Raw genomic sequence first — 23,430 nt, forward strand, 5'->3', positions numbered from 1 at the left:
GACCATTTATGACGTATTTGCTTGGAGATAAATGATTGCCATCATTGTGTTGTGTTCTCAATGTTAGTTAAATTGATGCGTCCGACGACTCTGATTAATAATGTCTCTTAAAGAGCCAATGATTTAGAAAACAATGCATTCTACCTGCAGAGAAAATCTGCATAACCTTAAAAAGAATGATTTGTGAGTGGAATGAGGACAATATAAAAATATGTGTAATGAAAAAAAGTATTTTATTTTTAAAGTAAGATAGTCATCAACTAATAATTCAGACTCGTCCATTTATAAAACATTTCAACTGAACCACTCGTTTTTAATTATTACTGTAAATTGTTTTGATCAAGTATTGATAAGAGCAATGTATTATACGTTATCGAATTCCGTTTATTTTCTGGTTTAAAATGTTTGCATAGAGACATTTAAATATGACCCAGTAGAAAAAAACATCAATAATTAAACTAATTACATGGGAATCCTTGTTTTTCAACTCAATATTCTATGAAAAAAAATACAAATAAAAACAATCGACGTATGATTCAATGAAATTGCTTTCCGCTAAAAATAAAATAGGGAGTAGATCGGCGTGAACATAGCTTTTTTAAAACAAAATTTAAAGAAAACATAACACTAAAAGAAGGAAACTATGACATGATCAGATACTATAGATGGATGCGGTATCAATTGGGTTGAAGCTTGGCAATGCATACCTATCAGATAAATGGACCTATTTTACAATACAATTTGTATCATCGCGGTAGCAATACAATGTATATTTCAACAATATATGAAAGGGAGATCGGCGTGAACATAGCTTTTTTAAAACAAAATTTAAAGAAAACATAACACTAAAAGAAGGAAACTATGACATGATCAGATACTATAGATGGATGCGGTATCAATTGGGTTGAAGCTTGGCAATGCATACCTATCAGATAAATGGACCTATTTCACAATACAATTTGTATCATCGCGGTAGCAATACAATGTATATTTCAACAATATATGAAAGGGAGATAAAAAGACCACCAATTGGTCTTTAGTTCAGCGAGAAAATCTCGCACCCAAAGGCGTGCTTCAGCTGGCCCTTAAACATGTGTATCAGTTTACCGAATCTGAACCACCACCATCAGATACATCAATCATCATCATCACCATGATTACTGATCACCACTATCATCAACGAATCACGTATGTCAATAAAAATGTGACAACTGCATATAATGATGATAATAATGAATATAAGGCAGTCATGACATTCCAAAATAAGTATGATTCAAAGGCAAATGGTGAGTATATATCTTCTATTGTTGGTTTAAATTTGAAACTTCATTGTATAATAGATGGAAGGTGTATAGAAGGGAAAGCATCCTGTTCATTATTTAGGACCGTCACCGACGTCAAGGTTAAAGCTGCTATAAATATAGATGGACCATATAGAAGTATTAGTTAGTAGAATAAGTTGTTTCTATTGTTGTTTGTAGGGGATATATTTCAGTATAAGAGTTTGCTCTTTTTCATCAGATAGTAAGAGATGTCTTTGAACTCTGTTTTTAACCGAATTTTCGAAGGAAATGTGGGTTATTGATTTTGCGATGTACAGCGAGCTAGCGGGCGTCTGTCAAACAGTTTCCGTTAATATACAGAAAACGCTTTGACAAAATTTTCACCATTAAGCTTTTCAACATTAAGCTTTTCACTTTTTGAACATTGAACCCTTTAAGAAACTAAAAGTTTTACATATTATGTGATTGAGTTATTACCCTTTGAACAGAAATTAATAAGTATTTGTATAGATAGTCTATAATCAATGATTATATCTGTTCAATTGGTTAGTCAGGAGTTGTCAAAAAAATCTTTATAACCAAGGATTTGTATAGTAAGAACTATACAAATCCTTGTTATAAATATTTACTTTAAGTCATGTATGTTTTAAAGGCAGATGTCACAGTTGCTCAGCTATGTGGTATTTTATTTTTGTTGTGTGCAATATAGAAAATATCAAGTATGTAAAAACATATTTATGCAGTTGAATAGATCCAATGCAAGTGGTGAATTGTTATATATATATTTATGTTTATTGTTTAAAGTGACTTATAGACCCAAAGGGTCGGGTGTCCTAATTATTGTTTTTATATCTTACTGTATTATCTAATATTTTGTGAAAACACATGTCACTATAATAAATAATTTACTTACTTATTAAACCATTGTGGTGACGTCAGGCTATTCATTTACCGTGGATTCTTTTTCTAGAATCAACGCTTCCTAAATCCGTCGCTGCAATGGACTCACCAGATTATATTCTATTGTTTCCTTTGTGTGCCTAATATCATTAAGTTTGAATTGACTAATTTCCTGATTTCTTTTCGCTAGTGGAATTATTTTTAAAAACTTACCTTTTATTTTTATAATTTCTATATGCCTTCACTGGGAATCGAACCCGTCCATAAATTTTGTAACTTGTTACTGACATTAACATATCGACGAAACCTCTGGGCTACCAATCGGTTACGATTTAAAGTCTATTTTATATATATAAATGAATATATGATATACATCGGTACAACGGATACACATGGCTTGTACCTTTATATATACATACTAGGTAATCGTATAATATTAGAGCTTTCTTACAAATTGACGAAAGGTACGTATGCTTGACGAATCATACGTAAGACTCGTTAGTAGTGAAGAAATGACAATTCTGCCGCAAGACCATTTTCCATGCAGAAATCCTGCATCAAACCCCAAATTTCGGCCCTTGGGATGCAAATGGGTTTTGAGTGAGTCGGGGATGCTGAAAAAGTGCTTGGAGGTAATAATTCACCAAAATAGATTAAAAAATTTGGAAATCCAATAAATCATGAATTCTGAATCTTTTCAAAAGATGGATCAACATATCCGATTGCTAGGTCCCGTGCGGGAAGAGAGCGACGAGGAAGTGAGAAAGAGGGCACAAGCTCAAAGGGAGGCCAGACGCGAGCCGATTCTGAGGTGGCGCGACCTGTCTTGGGAAATATTCCAAGTCGTGGAGGTCAAGGAGACGAAAAGCCAGTGCGGGGAGGGTATGATTCTGACGTTGGAGAGGAAAGGGGTAAAGACCAAAGTCTGGGCGTGCAGCAGGATGATCTGGGAATTGCGGCGAATATCGCAGCAAAAGTGGCACCTGCTCAAGATCGATAATTATGGGATGAAGAAGTCAAAGAAGAGCGGGTATGACTACTTTGACTTCGAAGTGGTAATTTGAGAGGGGGCGTGGGAGAATCCTTTTCTGATGGGGAAACCCATCGGAAAAAGATACTTGAGGACTGGGATCAGCGAGGGTCTTGGGAATGCTTGGCTAGACTTTCGCTGAATGGGGGCGATGGCTGGCGTAGTCGATCCTTTCCATCGTAGTAATTCTTCAGACAGACGGCAAAGGTACCATCTTCACCCGGGAGCTGAGACTGATAGGATCTGGCCAAGCGGAGAGTATCGCGATGCTTCATCTTCTTCTTGGCGATTCGCTTGGTGATCAGCGAGAGCACTAGAGTGGTCGTAGCACTCAAGCATGCGAGGGATCCAAGGGGGAGGGACGCCGCGACACCAACCCCGGTCAAGGCCGATCCCATGGTGCCGCTGGTGAGCAATAGACTGCTGATCGAGGCCGCAGCCAGGACGATGGAGACTACCTTATCAAGTCGCTTATAGATCCGAAGCATGCGGGAATATTTCTGGACCTCGGATTCTAGGAAATCCTCGAGTCTGCCATCTACTTCATCATCCATTTATTTATAGGAGCATGCCGAGCAGGGGTACGTTCTTGAAGGGGCTATTAGGACCTAAGATCAGGCCGGAACCATCGTGGAATTGCTGACCCCGCTTTAGGTAGAGGCCGTCACCTTGGATAATGCGGGCATTGGACGGTTTGAGGTAGAGACCTTTGCCGCTAGGTTTCACCATGCACACACATCCACCACGCTTCAAATACAACCCAGAGCCGATGGCTTTGGAGATAGCAGTGCTACCCAAACCACTCAAAGCACCCACTCCGAGGGCAGGTAAAATGGTCTTGGCTACCATGGGAAGGGCTCTCATAGCCAGTCCGGCCAGCATGGGGAGGAAACCACCTACTTTCTGCATATTCTCCTTCAGTTGGGTGGCACTCAGCTCCAGATTCATACCACCGGAGCCTTTCTGGAGAAGCTTGGTAATCTTTTGGATTTGACGGGTGGTGAGAAGCATCGCGTGCTCCCCTCGAAGATTTGCATGGGATAGGCGGATGGTGACGGGGCAACCCTTCTTGGCTGCCCTTTGCAGCTTATCAGCTTGACCTTTCGTTAAGTTCAAACCATATTCTTGGTAAGTCATTTATCTATACTTCGCGAAGATGAAAGCGTATAGTGAGATGCTCACCGCGTAGATCGATGGGGCGACCGTCTTGATCGGTGAGATAAGTCTGCATACGATTGATCGTCCTCAGAGTCACGGGTAGGTAGACTAGGTTTTTTGGATTTTGGAGGATCATGCCGGGGTCGACGCCTGGGAAGAAGCTATAGATGGTGGACTGCTGGGAGCCATTGACGAAGCTACCATGGATGATATCACTATTCACCATGATGCTATTGATGCTGATGATATTGACGATGCGCTCACCCTCTCTGTAGCCATTCGTGGATCTGTCGTGAGCATACATCTTACGATCAAACCCCAGCACGTCAGCGATGCTATTGTCGACGTCGAAATCCACTTGATAGGTCGTGGCCTGGGTGAGCGTTGCTCTCAGGGTCGCGCGATTTGCATCGATGATGATCTTTTTCTTGTGCTTGTTGAGCAGCATCTGGCGCTGAATCTCCTCATTGATGTTGTTGATGCCATAGGAGCCGGTGCTCAGGGTGATGGGAAACCAGCGACGGCCGTTATTGGGGGAGTAGCGTAGGGAATTATTGGCTTCATGAATGTTGGGGATGGAGTAGTACGTCTCCAGATTCACCAAAGCCATCTCGTAGTCCTTGTCTTCACGTAGCTGCAGGGGTGGATTGAGCCGGGTCAGGATTCGGCTACCGGTGCCGGATACAATGAAGGAGAACCCCTGCTTGGGCTCGGTATTGGTGGCGATTTTCTGCAAAAGTGAAGCGTTCATTTATATAATCATCCTCAGAAGACGACGTTCATCTTCCGGCCATCGGATTCGAACTGGAGGATTCGATCGGAGATGATCAGGGCGAAGGCTTCGGTGGCGGCAGGTACGTTGCGCTCAAATTCGGCTCGGATCTGGATATCCACGGTGGATTCCTTCAAGCGCTCGGACTGATGACTCACGTCGATCACGAAGAGAGGGTAGAGATCGATGAAGTCGGAGGGATTGACGCCACCATTGCTGAGCAGACTTTCCATGCTATGGAAATGCTTGCGGAAATCAGCAGCCTGCTTGAAGACTCTGGCGACCTTATTCTGGGTGAAGCTGGCATCGTAATCCACGGCGGGATAGCGCTCTGCATTGAGGGTCACGTGGATATTTCGCAATCGGCAGTGATCGAAAACGGCGGCATTATGCGTCTGATCATTGCTCCTATCCGTCTGGAAGGCGACGATGATCCATCGAGGTTTCTCGCGTCCGCTTTTGGCAGCCAGGCGCCAGTTGAATTGAGTGGTCTGGGGCACGGCTATGGAATCGCACTGCCTCATGCGAAATCCGCAGTCGATCTTGGACTTACTCTGGATGGTCTTATAGAGCCGCAGCTTGTCTTGATCGGAGGGGGTGATGTGGGGGACGAACCACGATACCTTGCTCAAGACTACTTTGGCTACGTCGTTGACGGCAGCAGCTCTTAGCACTGCATTGGCATCCGAATCGCGCACCAGAGAGAGCTCGTGCTTGAATCCATAAACGATCTTTTCGTAGTCGGCGGCAAATCCAAAGATATGCTTAAGGGGAATAGCGAAGGAGAATGACCCCTTGGAAAGGGGTTTGGTGATGATATATCCATGCCGAGCTGCGAATCCGGTATTTTCCGCTTCGGCATCGGCAGTGGAATCCTTGAACCATAGCTGGTTGAGTCCCTGGGATTTGGAGAAGTCGTCGGGGTAGGTGAGCATCCCCAGCATGGTGGTGGCGACGCCTGGATCGTTGAGATGCTCGATCTGCTGGCCGGAGAGTCGGTAGCTGATGCTGCGGAAGAGAAACATCACTCCATTATGAGCGAGCGATACGAGATCACCGTTGACGTAGGCGGTCCCGTCGTTTTTCTGAAGCTTGCCTTCGACTAAGAGGTAGCTCTCGGCGGGATGGAGAAACTCGTCCTGGGTCTCGATATTAATGCGGATTTCGGCACCGGCATTATTGAGCTGGGCGCCGGCTTGGGGCTCATATTCGTGGACCTGATACTCCTGGAGACTTTCATCGAAGGTTAGTTCTTCAGTGATGGAGAGAATTTCAGCCATTGCGTATTTATTTATAGCGCTGGACGAAGTCGTGGATGGTGGCGATGCCAGCGCCTGAGATGAGATTATTCAGGCGGGCTTGCTGCTGCGAGGTCCTTTGCTTCGGGATCTTGCTGGGGGCGTGTTGCTTTGGGATCTTGCTGCGGCGCGATACTTTCTCTACGACGTGGTCGACGGCCTTGGAAGCTCCCTTCTCGACTCCCTTGATAGCAGCATTGGTGGCAGCGCTCATGGCTTTGCTTCCTAAGGTCTTAGCGGTGGAGGAGGTAAATACGCGCCCGAGAAGCTTCGTGGCGACGTCGAATAGTCCTCGACCACCCACCACATACTTCCGACGATATCCTTGATTAATCAATAGAGGCATAATTTATTTATAGGAGCTGACGATGCAGCTGAACGTACTCGCCATGGTCGACGTGCCCCAGACGCTTCATGGCGTCGAGGATGGCCACCATCTCGTTGCGTACTCCATTGTTCCCAGCTCGATAGGCAGCGGCGCACAGATCCAGACGATCTAGCAAAGGGTCGAAGTCGTTGGGGAGAAATACGGCCGGCATACCGCTGCCAAATTTATCTTGCTTATAGATGTGCGATACGATCTCCTTCCATTTGTAGCTTCTGTTCGCTTTTGGGGTCCTCGATAGGATGGAATTTCCTTGATACATGGCACCCGATGCTCGCAAGATCTCGCCATAGGTCATCAGATCTTCGGGATCATACGATTCGGGACGCTTCATCACCATCAGCTCCCATAGGCCGGGGGTCCCTTTGTAGCGCACCCCATCCACTAAAATATCATCACCTTCGAAGTTGACGGGTAAGCCCCCGATCATGATCGTATTGCCTTCCACTCTCAGCCCAAACGTGTAGTCGGCGTTCGGAGTCATGCTGAGCTTGAGAAACTTCTGAGCCCGAGGTCCGAGGATAGTATTCATGGGTGGTTCGATGGGAAGTGGTTCGGGAGGCGGGGGTAGGGCTGGCACTGGTGCAGGTAGTTCTTCGATCTTTTGAGTGATCTGGGAAGCTGCTGCCTTCTGAGCCTCTACCACGGGCTTGAAGACCTTGGTGAGATCTCGGTCCAGGTCGATATTGCTGAGACGATGCTGCAGGTTGCTCGCTTGAATAGCCCGCTTCGTATCCTGCAGCTCTTTAGCGAGCGCCTCGCGCTGCTTTGGATCAGTGATCTTGATGAACGTCATTTATTTATAGCAGCATTTGGAGGTTTGGTCGTGACGAACCCAGAATGGTGATGGGGAATAAATTTCCGGAGAAAAAAAAATCTCTGGAAATTTTCTTGCGCCGAACGCCTCCGAACGCCCCTAAGCGTTTGAACGAACGCCCCTAAGCGTTTGAACGAACGCCCCTAAGCGTTTGGTGCCTCCCGCATCGGTCTTCACCCGGTCTGCATGGATGCTTGCACTCGATACCTTTCTTCATCTTGGTATGGCAGAGTGGTTGTGGGGACCTTGGGGGATGATTGAGATGCCTCGTGCATTGGTCTTTACCCGGGTGGCATGGATGCATGCACTGACTGCCACGAACAGTTTTGATGGTGCACTGCGGTTGCGGTTCTCGTGGACGTCTCCGGCGGCGAGAGAAGTGATTATAATTCCTTCCTGCAAAATCTTCAGGATCCATACGTTGCGCGAATTTTTCAGCACCGCATCTGCAGCAGAGGAAACCTGGGATACCCGTATAGCCAATAAATACGTCATACCACTCATGCTCGCACTCAGGGGTTGGGGCCGGGGGTGGTGGTGGAGGATCTAAAGCATCCAAATCTTCTTGATTCTCCAGAAAAAATTCTTCCATCATTCTATATATATTAGACTACGTAGAATTCATCTAAATTGCATCGATATTTTCCCGCCGCCTTGGGACTCGAGAGATCGATGGTCAAGAAGCCGTAGGGTTTTGACCAGCAATGGTTGCATAGCTCATCGAACTGCTCCTTAGTGAGATCGTTGCAATGATCCCGACGCAGATGATCTCGATTCTTATCGTCCTGCTTGAAGAGGCAGATGAAGTTGGCATTCTCCCGGATCGATTGTCGGGGTAGCTTGAAGTAGTTTTGGCAGAGGTAGAAGCAGTCGACGTTATTATGGCGGCCGCGCACGTAGTAGTCCTCGCACTTGCTTTGCTTGCTCAGCATCAAGTCGTCGAAGACCATGAGATTCTTACGGTTGGGATCGAGCTGGCGAGGGTCGGGCACATCATTCCCTTGCTCGAAGAAGAACGGCTCGATGCTGACCGACCGAGTCGATGGCTTCAACGTTTCAAGCGCATCGATCAGTGAGTGGGGGCACTTCTCCTTGATGGAGATGAGCGTGCGGATATCTTCCTTCGAGAACCCTTTCGCCAGCGCCCGTTGCAGCAGTTGGTAGATGGGCTGGTGAAGAGACTTCCCAAAGACGTAAAGTCGATCGTAGTCGAGCCATCCGTCGCGCAGGAGGAGGTTATTCAGCAGCGTCGTCTTGCCGCAGTCGGACTTCCCGATGATGAGGCCCCGGATCGATCGATTGGGGAGGAGGAAGTGATTGGTCCTCGTGGGAGCACTATCGCTATAAGAGATATCTTCGATGTCCATTTATATAAAATAATGATCTACTGCGTGAAATGCCGTAGGAAGACGGATACGGTAGGATTGGAAGAGGTGATAACCAGCAATGGGCGGCGGCGGAAGGTGGGGACCTGCACCGTCTGCGGGGCTAGGAAGTCGCAGTTCGTGGCGGCTAAGGGGGCTGGACTCATGAATAAGCTGATCAATCGAATGCCCGTCGAAATGCATCTGCCAGGGCATAATTTCACCGGCCCGGGGACCAACCTGAGCAAGCGCTTGAATGCTGATGGCACTCCCAAGGCCTGGTCGAGACCCATCAATCGAGTCGATCAAGCAGCCTACCACCACGATCTCTGCTATGCCAAGCATAAGGATACGGCCGCTCGCAATTCCATCTGCGATAAGACGATGCTAACCTCGCTCGACGCCATGCCCAATCCCACTGCACGGGAACGTACGGATCGAAGCATCGTCAGACCCATCATTGGCACCAAGGCACGATTTGGATTGGGAGTAGGAAAAAAAAAAGTGCGTTGGTCGGACGAGCTAGCCGAAGAGCTGCATAAGCCAGTCCGACGCAAATTCCAGAAGCGTCGCGTGGTGGTGGGCGGAGTGGACAAGACCTGGGCCGCCGATCTCGTAGATATGAGCGCCTTCTCCCGCGATAATCGAGGCTTCAAATATCTCTTGAGCATCATCGACGTCTTCTCCAAGTACGGATGGCTGGTGCCGCTCAAGGATAAGAAAGGATCCACGGTTCGGGATGCCTTTCGGACCGTCTTCAAGGATCGCACGCCGAAGAAGCTATGGACCGATAAGGGCACGGAATTTTATAATCGTGAGGTGAAGGATCTGCTCCAGAAGCACGACGTCGAGCTCTACTCCACTGAGAATGAGGAAAAGTCGAGCGTCGTCGAGCGCTGGAATCGCACCATGAAGGAGAAAATGTTCAAATATTTCTCAGCCAATTCGACGCGCGCCTACCTCCCCGTCTTGGACGATCTCGTCCGCCAGTATAATACCACCAAGCATCGATCTATCAAGATGACTCCCACCGCTGCCAGCCAGAAGCAGCACGAGGCCAAGGTCTTCTGGAATCTCTACGGCGATCTCCCACCCATGCAGCCTCAGCGATTCAACGTTGGCGATAAAGTCCGGATCACCAAGAAGAAGGGCACTTTCGAGAAAGGCTATACACCTCGCTGGACAGAAGAAGTCTTCACCATTTCCCAGGCTCTAGGGACGCAGCCACCCACCTATCGCCTCAAGGATTTCAACGACGAGGAGATCCAGGGATCCTTCTACGAGCCGGAGCTCCAGCGCACCGACCAGGACGTTTATCGGATCGAGAAGATTTTGCGACGACGAACCCGAGGTGGGGTGAAAGAGGCCTTCGTAAAGTGGAAAGGATATCCCAAGGAATTCAACTCTTGGATCAAGCAATCCGACCTGGAATAAGCCTCCTATCAGTAATCTTTCCGGTCCCTTGAGAGAGACCAGAAAGGCTATGGGGAGATCAGCCCCGGTTGGAGGCGTGCCAACCTTCAAGCGTTGTCTTGATTGAGTCAATGGAACGATCATGATCATCAATTTCGCTCACCCGTCGTTTGGACCTACTAGACTTGATCTTCTTTTCTAGGTCGTTTATCCTGGACTGCATGCTTGCCACCAGCTCCTGCCAATTCTTAGCATACCATCCCTTGGTGACCGGCTCATCTGACCGGCTTCCCTCTGGCAGATTGCGGATCGCATGCCCTTGCATATCCAAGTCGATGCTCATCTTACCACCATTGGTCGATACGCACTCTGTCCTGTCTACCTTGTCTCTGGTGGATGTCTTGATTGAATCGTTGATTTCCCTGGTCATCCGCTTCAGATCCATCTTCAATTGGTTGCATTCTGATTGTAGGGCTTCGAGGTCTTTCAAGATTCTTTTCAGTTGATCGTCCACCCATTCCTTCGTCACGGCATCCGCGTCGTCTTTCGGCTCTCCCAACCCGGTGATGCGATAGTCCTTCATATCGAGATCTTGGAGCATGGAGCGAGCTGGGGCTCGTCTACTTGATCCAAATTTGTCCATTTATTTACAGTGAGAATACTACGTCGTCGAAGGCCCAGCCGTCCGCCAGCAGCTTCAGCACGTGCAAGCAGAAATGCCCGCAGACCACGTCCCCACGTCGCTGCAGCTCATCGGTATTATATCGAATCTCCGGCCGTAGATAATCGACCATCTCATCGGGCGGAGGTAGGCCGTAAGAGTCGAAGTAGACTTTGAGCCCTCGGCGCTTATACCAGCAAGTCCAGTGCGTGCCGGGGCCATCGCGATCGTCGTGATTGAGGATGCCGCATTCGATGGGATTGGGGGTGGGTGGCAGGGCGTCGCGCATAAATACGCCTCTGAAGCGGGGGATTCCTAGGGCAGATGCAGCTTCCTCGAGCTCTACGTTCGAAAGGGGCTTATGGGGGAGGAGGATTCCATGCACTCGTATGTTGCTCATTTATTATTAGATCCAGTAGTGACCATGCGCTAGGGTATGGATCCCATCCGGCAGGATATACCGCTTATCGTCGTTGGAGGAGAGGGATTTCTTGCAGGATTCTAGGGTGAGGACCTGGTGGAGCCGACTGCGGATGATTTTCATCGAGCGATACTTCTCCTTGCCCGTATCCAGGCACTCCTTATAGTCAGCGAAGGTCAGATTGGTCTCGACCACGCTCTTCTTCACACCCTTAGCCCTCTTGCACTCCTCGCGATCCACCTTGAAGGCATATGCTTTCGGCCGGAGACCTACGTACTCGGTCATCGGGTGGCCGGCGCACTCATCCTTGAATTTGCCAAGCACTTTCTTATTTACGCCGACTTGGATCCCGGACGCATGGTCTGGGGCATAGTTGGACGTATCGAAGCACTGCTGCACGCTCTCCGCCATATCCTTATATACGTCTTCCGTCTGAATATCGCAGATCAGGCTATCCGTATCCGTATAGCAGATGCTGAGTCGGTCGCCATACCGAGGCTTGAGGTAATCGTAGACGAAGTCAGCCATCAGGGTCTTTGATATATCAAGGATGGAGAATCCTAAGTAGATGGGCTTATCGAAGACCAGTTTGGTGCGATGCAGATGGACGGCGGCCAGATTCTTGCTGAAGACCGTCCTACGCTTGAAGTTGGGCTTGGCCACTAGCTTCAGGGCGATCTTCTCGCTATTGACCAGTCGCACGTCCACCCTATTCCGGATATTTTCCATGGTCTTCCCGAATACCGAGTTGACCATGAGCTTGAAGAAGTCCTTCTCGAAGTCTGTGGATGCTGCAGTCCTGCAAGCCGTATTCTTCTCCACGTAAGCCCTCAGCCATGGGCTCTGGGTGAATTTGAGGACTCGGTGGATCTTCTTCAGCTTCAGCCCCCGGGCAAGATACTTCTTGAGATTTACGTAGTGAACCACATATTTCTCCTTGTCGTGGAGGTTGGCCACCAGCTTCCTAACTCCATTGATCACCATGGATTCCGGTGCGAGGGGATAATCGTTGTGACGATCGTGGAGCTCCCTGGGGTATTCGAGATCCACTTCCAAGATATATCCCTGCTCATCCTCTTCGCCAAGCGTGCTGAGGTCTGGGACTTCCGAGAGGTTAATCCACTTGAAACCTCCGGTGGGTAGGGCCCGACTCATCGCCCATCCGTAAAGATTATTTGCGTCCAGATACATCAAATAGTTGGTCGGCTTGCTTGGATCGAAATCTTGCACGTAGGGATTATTCGCCCGAGCATATCTCTGAGACGCCATGGTCAGACCCCCGCGAATCCCCTTCTCGACCATGAGCATCATATCGGGGTCGGTGAGAAGCTCAAGCTTGATATTGCTAAACTTGAGTGCGGCGTCGTAAGCTAACCCTGGCGCTGTGTAGTAGTGCACCGGATCGAGACTATATTGCTCCATGCAGATTTTGCGGAAATTCTCGAAGACGTCGGTGAGTAAGACCACGTCGGTTTCGAGATAGAGGTCGTGATAATCGCGCATGGTCTTGCATCCGAATGCCTCCCAGACCTTCTGAGCGTGAGCGTAATCTTCATCGCTGATATGCTCACCGGTGAGCGTGCTGAAGAAGGCTTCCTTGGGTGGGAGCTGGGTCTCCTGGAGCCTTTCGAAGCTATCCATATAGTCGTAGGGGTAGACTCCTTTGCGCAGAAGCAGATCTAAGTTATGGCTTTTCTGCCCGATCTCCGCGGTGGGGATATCATACCCTTCATCCATCTCCTTGACCGTGAAGGTAATATCCGCCCCAACGACTTCCTTCACCCTCTGAGAGCAGCCTTGGAGAATCTCGGGCAGCCTGGTTCGCGGAACCCCCTTCTTATGAATCATCAGTCCATCGAATACGAGCGACCCCACCTCGATCTCCTGCTCGGTCAGGTAGTCAAAGGCCGCCATCAGAGCCTTATTTTCCAGGGAGCACATGACGTAATTCACGGTTGTGCCCTCGATATTGTAGTTCGTCCCCCTCTTCTCCTTGGATTCGCGAGCAAGCTTATGTAGGTCAGGGTTCAGCTTGATCACTTCATCCATGATCTGCCTCATCCCCTCATAATAGTCCCGGAGCCAGGTTGGTGCGTCATGCTCGAGTTTGGCGATCTTCCCATTGATGATGGCGAGCAGATAGGTTTTCGCATCGTCCCGGTTGATTCCCTCATAGGCCATCAGGTCTGCAATTAACCCTTCTCGGTCGCTGATATATGCGTCGAGCCCCATGCACTCAATGCCATTTTCATGACAATACCAGGAGAGCAGAGTCGGATGCGCATTCTTCATATCGATATCGATCATATGATCTGCGCATAGGGTATGCCGGATGCGACGGCTGATATTCTGAAGGCCGATCTTCTCGCCCGTCCAATACCTCCCGAAGCCATGGCGCTGGTAATATCGCATCGGGCACTCACCCAGGGCGTTGGTGCGGACCAAGTAATCCTGCAAGAGCGTCAGCTGAGCATCCTTATCCACCTTCTCCCCCTTGATATATCTACTCCCCAGCTCGTAGTCCTCCGGATGCGTCACGATATGCTTCAGCTTTTCCCGGTCGATCACTTCACGCAAGGTAATGCTTCGCCCATTCTCCGACTCAAAGTGTCCAATCTTGAAGAGTCCCGGATCCATCGGCTTGGCCCCAAATTCTCGCCTCATATTGGTAAAGGCATCGGCCGGCGTGGATTCTACCAGCTTCTGCAGGCTTGCCCCCATGAACTTGAAGCTATCGATGAAGCGCAGGTGCTGATAGAGCGTCTTCATTTTCCCCTTCTTATCCTTGTACGAGCCAACCGCCACGCTCTTGGTGAATGAGATGTAGCGCTCCTCCGTGTTGGGGATGCAATCGATCTTGCCCTCGGTGGCCCCCAGCGCCTTGATGAAGAGATGGGCATCGTAGCCGGCCAGATTATGGAAGATGACCGGAATGAATTTCGGCGCCCGATAGTTCAGATTGCAATCATTGTGCGCGGCCCCCCTGAATTTTCCTGTGAAGTGGCAATGGTCCCTCACCCTATCTTCCCCAAGCTCCTGGTCGCAGATGAAGCACTTGGTAGCTTCCGCAAAGGCAATCTTATCTTCCTCCGTCATCGTCATGGGCTTCTTGAAATCGTTTTGCTGATATATTTCCCGGATGTCTTTTGTGAGCCGATCCACGAAGATCTGCCCCACGTCCTCCCCTTCTTGCTGCGTGGTATAGATCACCGGCTCCTTGGCGTATACCGTTTCATCGAAGCACTTGATATGGTAGCAGAATCCCGATGGTACGTGCTTCTGGAGGATCTTGGTATGAGGTTCGGACGGTTCGCCCCCTTCTACCTTCTGCTTGATAAGCTCCAGAAAGTGCTCCAGCATCTGCATGATTCTGTCTACGCCCGACTTCGCTGGTTCAGGCTGGACCTTGGTCGTGAAGCACTCGAAATCTGCGTATACGACGAATGGCACCTTCATCGATCGGATGTGATTTTGGAAGCTAATGTAGCTCCCTTCGCTCGGCATCTCGATTTTCACTGCCTTCTTCTGACCGCAATATTCGATGTGCTGGTCAAGCTTTTCTTGCCGAGTGAAGTGGTTCAGGCATCGGCGGCAGAAGTAAGCTTCCCCGTCGTGATCGCTTACCTGCGCCGTCAAGAGCCGAGAGAGATTCTTCACCCAGCAGTAGTGTCGCGTCTCATCATTAGCCACTAGCATTAGATCCACGTGCTTTGCCCCGGCATCCTCCTTTTCAGATATCCTCATAGGGTAGACCCCTCCCTCCTTCCCCATATCGAATCCATATACGTTGACCTTGATCCCCTCATTGAACTTCTCGAACCTATCGATTCCCCGGAATGAGACCGGGAAGTCGATGCCGTCGAACCTGAGCTCGTCCGTCCACTTTTCGTACTGCTTGACCCGGTGGCTGCTCTTCTGATCCACCTCCTCGTGATGGAGGGCTGAGAGGATCGCCCATTTGAAGCACTGCTGATCCTCATTTTTCACGTTGACTATTGCCTTTTTGGCAGCAAGCTTCTTAGGAAGTGGTATATATGAGCTTCCCTTCAGGGGCTTGTGCTCATTCAACTGAATCTCCAGCTTCTCGATGTGTCCAAAGGTCCATCCACTCCCTTTAGCATTGAAAGCCTCCATGCTTTCCTTGATCTTATCCTCCATCTGCGCTATCTCTTCGTCCAAATCTGACGACTCGAGGATTACCCTCGAGGCCGATCGGAATATTGGATTGGCGTAGTTATTTTCACTGGTCGCTGGGATAATCCTTACCATCTCCACGTGGAGTAGTATTTCCACTTTCAACCCTTTCTTTTCCACCAGCCCCTCCGAAATCGTGCTTCGGATTTTCCCCCAGCTTAGCCTTATGAAAGTCTCCACGTCCAGCTGCGTCTTTGGCTTGATGTCCACCGTGCCAAATATCCCTCCCACAGCCTCCCGCTTATCCGCAATCTCGATCTGGTCGGCGGCTTCTTCAATGCTCTGCTTCACCTTCTCAGCCAGCTGATCTTTCTTCAGCCGGGAGAAATTGGTGATCCCCCTGCGCCTTGCTATCGCCTTGAGCTGCTTCCTAGTGAGTACTTCCCGACGCTTGAATTTTCGGTCGGTCGCCGACTCAATGAGCCGCACCAAATCCATCTTATTTTTCCTACTATATCCCCTCACCCCTTCCTCCTTAGCAATTTTCCTAAGTTCCCCCATGGTCTCGGTCACCCGAAATTTCCCTCCGATCGGTTGAAATGTATCGTCTTGCCGCGGGGAGTGCCTCCAGCAAAGTCCATCTTTCCCCGGTTTGCCTTTGCAAAGTTGCTCCTTCTTCCTTTTCAATGGGGTATTGCAGAATTTCTGCATTTCGGGAGATGAAGTTGGTCTGCTATCTTCGCAGACGGAATCTCCAAGACGATCCATTATAATCTTGGATGACATGATTTTATTTATACTATTAAAATTTTTTAATTTTTTAAGATGAGATGGTGACTTTTCTAAATCACCAAGCTTGTGCATAGTATTATTACTATATGATTTCGATTGGTATTTATACTACGTTGTTCCAAGGATTTCCTTGCAGAAGGTAGAGAAAATTTGCATATCGCCAAAATAATTTGCAAAATTTCCCCCTGCATACCTTTGGACCCCAACAAAAATTACTGAAATCTCATCAGAAGCATATTTTAGGGATTCTGGTAGGTTCTTTCTCCTTTCCTTGGTCTCTGGTGCGAAAATATCTGCAAAGAACGCAATTTTTTTCCCGAAAATCAGGGGAGATAATTCACTAATAATTACGCAAGAAAATAATCTTTTCCGACGAGGTATTTCCCCGTCGAAAAAAGACCCTCCACACCCAAATAGCTTACCTCCAAGCACTTTTTCAGCATCCCCGACTCACTCAAGACCCATTTGCATCCCGGGGGCCCAAATTTGGGGTCTGATGTAGGATTTCTGCATGGAAAATGGTCTTGCGGCAGAATTGTCATTTCTTCACTACTCTCGTTTTAGGGATCCTTTATTTTGACACATTTATACAATAGTCGTGGAACTTCGGACAATAATCGTGCATGCTACGACACATATTAAATTGGATTTTTCTTGAGATATATTTAGGATTTCGGGACGTACGATAGGTTAGAATGTGATTATTGATACCACCAGGTCGGAGGAGGTAACACTACAAAGTATTCTAAATATAAGTTGTCAGACGAAAAAAATGTCCCCTAGAAAACTAAAAACCGACCCCTCCCCCACTTTTAATATTACAATGTTGCACTGTTTAACCCAAGAAAATATCAAAGCAAATACAAATGTCTTCTTCCCTAACAGAAATACAAATACTTCCTTGAGTCATAATTTGCAACGCTTAAAATAATAAAATGAAAAAAATAGGATGATCTTTATACTATTCCATATGCTGGTGCTCATTTCATAACTTTTGAACCATCGCCTTAATGTGATATATGATACACCGGAGCAATGGAACGGTTATTTTAGCGTATAACTGTGTTTTGCCCAAGTCCTGAACATTCATGAAATATTAGCCACTGGACGATAGGTGACAACTTCGTGTCTATCTTCCAAACATGTGTACTGTTAAATCGTCATTATAAAATCCACAATATATATGGTGTAAAACTGTAGATTCATTTCTTGATATACAAAGTCTTTTTTTTTTTTTAGATGATCTTAGATTTATTCAACATTACTTAATATAATAATTGTATCATCATTTTATAGCAAATCTCGATATTCCACTTTGATAATTTGCTGAAAGTGTACTGTAACAAATAAAAATAAATGTGAATCTTGTCGTTAAATTTAGACTAACGATCTTCAATAATGTCATTGAATTGTTAATCGTGAAACTCGTGCTTAAAAAAATCCCGCGGAAATGTATGTACTCGTGGTTTACGTAAATAACGTATCGGACGTAAGTGTATTTGACACTATTTTTCTCTGTTTGATTATATTAAAATCGTGTATTATTTGCGATATTATTATTTTTTTAAATAAACTTGATTTGGAAAAGAATGCTGTTTTATTGGATAAAACAAAGACTCTTTTAACTGTTATTGTAGAAATGAAATACGTGCTCCCTTTACGTTCGTTCGTACCATTCGTCTATTTGTAAGAAAGCTCTGATAGAGGTTTCCAGATTTGCTACGTATCAGGTACGGTTGGTACGTAACACAACCGTTGGTGTTGTTTGGGAGGTTTCATTTAATGCATGAGATTATTGTATGTATCATGATGAAAATAAAGAAACAAAATTGCATATCAGTGATAAAAACCTTAATCTTTTATTTTATAACGATTTCTTTGCTTCTAGAAAACCTTGCACGTGATTTTATAAGATAAAATTTATTTTGTGCACAAGAGAATGAATCAAACAGTCCTTAGTGGAACTGAGTTGCCTCGACCTTTATATTCTAAAAATAGATTTGCGTTTTTGTATGGCTATGTTTTTGTTTTCTGTATATATTGAGAAAAGGATTAGAATAAAGAATGTTTTTTAATACTCAAATATAAACTGGAATAATTAGAAATTACTTATTAATAATATCTTTCTTGTACCTTACTGGTGTCGTTAATGACTAGATAGACGGATCCAGGAGGAGGGGGCTTGCCCCCCCCCCTTTTCGTGGCAAAAATTTGGTTGATTATATAGGGAATCACTGAATGCATGCATGGAGCGCCCCCCTTTTATGAAAAGTTCTAGATGCGTCACTAAACTAGTACACGTGCTTATGGCAAAAATAAGTTCAAAATTGTGTTGATTTCTCATTAAAATAATTTTTTATTAATTAAACTATCTTTTCGATCATTGGAGCAAAAAATTTTCATAAAACGCAACACACATTGTAAAACCATCGATCTATCTTTTTCCTTATATTTTGTCACTGAACTTTTTATAAAATTGTTGATTATATTAATTACTTAAAGAATAAATATAAATTTTATGACACTAACGAAAACCATTTTTTGAGTCGAAATATTTATCATCACGATGTTACTTCATCGTGTTCGCTTATTATTATCATTATGTCACTAGATATTGTTATTACATTAATATTTGTAAATATTGTCGCGAGTAAAATTGTGTATTGCACATGCCTGGGAGTAGTATAATATAATCTACGAGGAGTAATGTTAAACCAATATCCATCCATTAATCCTTTTGTCGTACAGCATTGCCAAAAAAACTTCATACAACACAGCGCATTTTGTTCACTGATAACGGCAATAACTTGACGCTATATTTACACTTAGTCTAATGCAATATGAATATGTCTTTCTAACTCTTCGTAATGTTGTACGGAAAATACTATGTTGCTATATAATGTCTTTTCCACCATTGAAAACTGATTTATGGACTCAAAATTAAGGATTATTTTCATCGGTTGGTAAAGGTTTCTATGTAATTTGTTCAGGTTTATATGTACTAGTATCATGAATACGATACTACTTAAAATAGATAGCTTCAGTTTTTCTGAGTTTTCTCTCTCGGCTAACTGCGAAAAAGATATATGAACAGTTGTGTTGTTTCTAAAATTTATATAGCGTATTGATTTTATGAGGGGGTTTTTTATAAAGAAAAACTTTAAGCCCGACGGTAAAGATAATTGTCCAAACAGGAAGGATGTCAAGTAAATACGATATCAGCCATATCTTTATGCATAATTGTTCAAATTGAAGATGTAAACGACCTTGTATTTTTTATAATTTCTTTCCGGACGTCTGATTTTTTTTTTTTATCTTTATTTAATTCTTCAACAGATATATTACATATAACACAAAATTATCACAAGGCAATGTTATTTAAAAGTATAATGACAAAGATAATCAGTACAATAATTAGAAAATCAAACGTTTTGACACCTTCGGTTTTTTGTAACAGAGTATTATAAAGTATGTCTCCCTGGACTTTTTTATTATCTTGATTCAATATCCATTGACATAAGTTTTAGAACTCACGCGTACAGACTGAACAACGATTTGGTTTTATATTAGTTTTGTCATTTTTCTTTTGTTATTAAGGTCAATTTATTTTGTTCAAATTCATTTTATTTGATCATGTTTTCTAAAAACTAACCAAAATGAATACAAAACTTTAACATTTTACAATGATACATAAAGTTATTACAAACAAAATTTATAAAGTTTTAAATTTGTTTTGTAATTTAGCTTCTTTGTATCTATGTACTTTCACGGGGAAATAACTCTTAACTATAAACCTTTCGTATCAACGGTTACTTGCAACGGTTGCTTGAAAGCATAATCGAGTGCACACACTATTGTTTCCTACGAATACAAGAAGAAACCACATGAAATTAGTCCCAAATTACAGCTAAAAATTCTCAAAACAGTTCTGCATATGATTCCTAAAACATGTGTTGATATAAAGTGTATGCATCAATAATTTTCAAAAGTTAAATGACGGCTCCCACTTCGTACTACGGTTGGTACGGTCGCAAATCTGGAAACCTCTAGTATGAGTTGGTAGCCACGAGGTTTCGTAGTTAAGATAAATGAGTTAAAGCTAAGGACTTGTCTGTTTAGGTTCGAATCCATGAATTCTCTTTGTTGTTCCAATAGTCTAGATTTTCAGTTTTTGTTCTTGTTTTGAATGTTAATGTGGATATTTTGTGTAAAAAAATATTATATGATTTCATCTGTTTTACTACATAATTTTATAAATTTTAATTCGCAAATTCTTATGCTAGAAAATCGTGATATTACTTGAATTAGGCTTATTGCTAGAAATTTCGGAAACATACTTATTAAATGCACTATATGATTTTTGTCGGGTTGTTGTCCCTTTGACACATTCTCCATTTCCACTAAGATCAATTCAAATAGAAATAAGTTCGAATATATCTTAATTGGTAAAAGCAGATAACATTTGGATGCCTGATGATATGAAAATCTTTAAGGGCAGACGTGTTGTGTTATGATATATTTGTATTTTTTTAACATTTAATTGTGATATCTAATTTATTGCAGTGGATCGTTTGACACAATATCATGGTTAATGAACAATTAAAGTCACTTACAATACCTTCTAATTAAGAATAGGCGTTAATTTTCAAAAGACATTATCACAATAGTTTAAGTGATAGATACAATGGATAACCGTTGATTCATGAAAAACAAACCATTCGCCCTTCGGGCTCATGGTTTCTTTTTCAAGAATCAACGCTTATCCATTGTATCTATATCACGTAATACTTACTTATATGCAAATGATTTCATATTAACGTCAGGGGCGGATTTAGGCGGGGGCGTGGCGGGCGTGCGCCCCCCTAAGATTTGCAAAGCATGGGTTGTCTTCAACTTATTTAAGTATCAGAAGATACCATTCCATCTTTTTTACCATTCAAAATATATAAAACAGACAGTTTAACAGAATAAACGTGATTAGTTTTCAACTAACCTACGATTTATTAAAGTTCTATAAATTATTTCAAAGGAAGGTGTCAAACGCGGAGCAGCGTTTGATGACAGACATAATAGGTTTTTTTTAGCAGTTAAAGTAAAAACAAATGTTACATTGTATTTACGGTTTTTATTATCAATGTCTTTGATAATCGAAGTTTAAAAGCATCCCTAACTCACTTTCAAAATTTCGCGGAACAGGGACCTATTGTTTTACCTCTTTCCGTCCATCCGTCAGTCAGTCACTTGCTATTTGGTCCGGAGGATCCACTAGAAAGCATACAAACCTATTACTAGTACGTCATTGTGTTTTCCCCCTGAAGATATGCGTTTGACTAATATGAATGTAACACCAGTTTTCCAGATTTTTTTCATATGGAGGTTCAGCTTGTGTACTCCTTCTTCTTCTTCTTCTTCTTCTTCTTCTTCTTATGGTATCCAGTTATCCATCAGATTTTTGATGATTACTAACTGCTGCGCATGCGTAGGATAATAATAAATAAATATTTACAAAATAAAAGTGCAAAAAATAAACAAATACTAACATGACATGTGGTTAAAACTATTTACATAACTACTAGGTTTACTGTTCTATATTGTAGAGAACAGTAGGTGTCAACTGTTCTCTAAAAATATTTAGAGTGGGAGAAAGTACTACCTTTGGAGGTAGTACATTCCATTGTGTAATAGTATACGGAAAAAATGAATATTTGTAACAATCTTTAAATGTAAGTATGTGTCTGTAAGTTTGTGGATGAAATTGTCGGGTTCTATTGTCTGTTGGTATGAGTAATGTTGATGGTACAGCGACAATTTGGTGAACAATTTTATAAAGCATTATAAGTCTTGTTTTAAGTCTGCGTTGTTGTAAAGTAGGCCAATTTAAAGTATTGAGCATGTCTGTAACGCTACTGGTGTTGCGATAACGATTACAGGCATATCTAGCAGCCCGACGTTGAACCATCTCAAGTTTATTGCATTGTTCAGCAGTATGAGGGTTTCAAACCGAACAAGTATATTCTAGTTTAGGTCGGACAAGTGCTAGATATGCTTGAGACTTAATGTTTGTAATGGATGTTTTCAGATTTCTTTTTAGAAAGCCTAGGCTTTTATTAGCATTACCAATGATGTTATTTGTATGCTGTGTCCATTTTAAGTCTGATTGCAGTGTTACTCCAAGGTATTTTGCAGAGGAGACATATTCTAGAGTGTGGCCGTGAAGAATGTAGTCGTGTTTGATGGTATTTTTCTTGTTTGAGGCAGTGAGAACTGTACATTTGTCTGGATGGAAAGCCATCAGCCAGTCTTCTTCCCACTTTGCAGCAGCATCAAGATCTTCCTGAAGGCTATCACAATCTTCTTGAGATTTGATGCTTTTGTATATGATGCTGTCGTCTGCGAACAGTCTGAGTTTACTGCATTTCAAATATTCTGGTAGGTCGTTAATATACACCAGGAATAGAACTGGACCCAGAACTGTTCCCTGTGGGACACCAGAAGTAACTGGAGCAATGTCTGATGACTCTCCGTCCAGGACAACTGTTTGTGTGCGGTTTGATAAGAAGGCAGAGATCCAGTTAAGTGTTTCATTTTAAATACCGTAGAAATGTAGTTTATATAAGAGTCTTTGATGTGGGACTTTGTCAATGGCTTTGGCAAAGTCCATAATCACAAGGTCTGTTTGGGTGTTATTGTCTGAATTTGAAGCTAGTTCTTGTATGAAAGATAGAAGTTGTGTTTCACATGATCTAGAGTGTCTGAAGCCATGCTGAAGGTCGTATAATAGATTGTTTTTTTCTAGGTGGTTAATTAGGTGTTTAGCAATCTAATTAAAAACCGATCTCTCATCGCTCCTGTTTCTGATATGTCGCGTGGGACATATCAGAAACAGGAGCGATGAGAGATCGGTTTTTAATTAGATTGGGTGTTTAGTAATGACATGTTCCATTAGTTTGCAACTGATACAAGTTGGAGATTGGTCTGTAGTTGACTGCGTTGTATTTTTCC

This window comes from Mytilus galloprovincialis, chromosome 10, assembly GCF_965363235.1.
Source record: "Mytilus galloprovincialis chromosome 10, xbMytGall1.hap1.1, whole genome shotgun sequence".
NCBI classification, from domain to species: Eukaryota; Metazoa; Mollusca; class Bivalvia; order Mytilida; family Mytilidae; genus Mytilus; species Mytilus galloprovincialis.